Consider the following 1,143-nt stretch of genomic DNA (forward strand, 5'->3'; position numbering starts at 1 on the left):
ATGATTATTTCAGGTGTTTATGAGTATTGACCAGATTATCGACTTACTCCCCGTGGACCATGAAATAGAATGAACCTTTCGACAGCGAAGAAGACAAGCGAACCAGAGAAGGACTGAAGATATAAACTTTGAGAATATGAATCAAGGAAATGGAGCAAACCTTGCTAAGAATATAATCATTATTGCTGTTGATAGGGATAGAGCTTTACGACAATATGACGTGCCAGTATTTAATGATCTTAATCTGGGTATTATGAGACCTGAAATCAAGGCACAACAATTTGAGCTGAAGCCAGTCATATTCAGAATGCTTCAGACTGTGGGCCAATTCAGTGGAATGCCTACTGAAGATCTTTATCTTCACTTAAGACTATTTATGGAAGTGAGCGATTCTTTCAAGTTAGCCAGAGTACTCGAAGATGCATTACGACTGAAGCTGTTCCCATATTCGCTAAGGGACAGAGCTCGTGCCTGGTTGAACTCATTACCACCGAACTCTATTTCTACATGCAAGAGTTAGCCAATTGATTCCTCATGAAGTATTTCCCGTCGAGCAAGAATGTCAAGTTGAGGAATGAGATCACTTCCTTCAACAAATGGATGATGAGTCCCTGTATAAAGCATGCGAAAGGTACAAAGAGTTATTATGAAAGTGCCCTCATCATGGAGACCCACATTGCATTCAACTTGAGACATTCTATAGTGGTCTCAACACTCACATGAAGATGGTAGTGGACGCCTTTTATAATGGTGCTCTTCTTTCTAAGTCTTATAATGAGGCTTATGAAATTATTGAGAGGATTGCCAGTAGCAATTATCAATGGCCAACCAATCGAGCAGCGTCAGGCAGACGAGTCGTTGGAATACATGAAGTGGACACTCTCACTTCACTTGCATCTCAGGTATCTTCAATATCCTCAATGCTTAAGAATCCTACCACTAATGGGTCTAACAGTTTTACAACCCAACCACCTAACCAATTTGAGAATATAGCCTGTGTGTATTATGGGGAAGGACATTTGTTTGAAGAATGTCCATCGAACCCCGAATCCATTTATTACATGGGAACCAAAACCAAAACCAAGGGAGGCAAGGACTACAATCCAATTTTGATAACTCATCGTGGCGAAATCACCCATTTTT

The 1,143-nt window shown here is 40.4% G+C and overlaps 1 non-coding gene across 1 annotated transcript; it reads right to left on the reverse strand.

Moving 5' to 3' along the window:
- Nucleotides 1-564: 564 nt before the first annotated feature.
- LOC121214316 (small nucleolar RNA R71) lies at nucleotides 565-670 on the reverse strand. Its single transcript, XR_005909900.1, has one exon. It is a non-coding gene; the product is annotated as a small nucleolar RNA R71 (small nucleolar RNA).
- Between the last annotated feature and the right edge of the window lie 473 nt (nucleotides 671-1,143).

This window comes from Gossypium hirsutum, chromosome D01 (assembly GCF_007990345.1).
Source record: "Gossypium hirsutum isolate 1008001.06 chromosome D01, Gossypium_hirsutum_v2.1, whole genome shotgun sequence".
Taxonomy (NCBI): domain Eukaryota; kingdom Viridiplantae; phylum Streptophyta; class Magnoliopsida; order Malvales; family Malvaceae; genus Gossypium; species Gossypium hirsutum.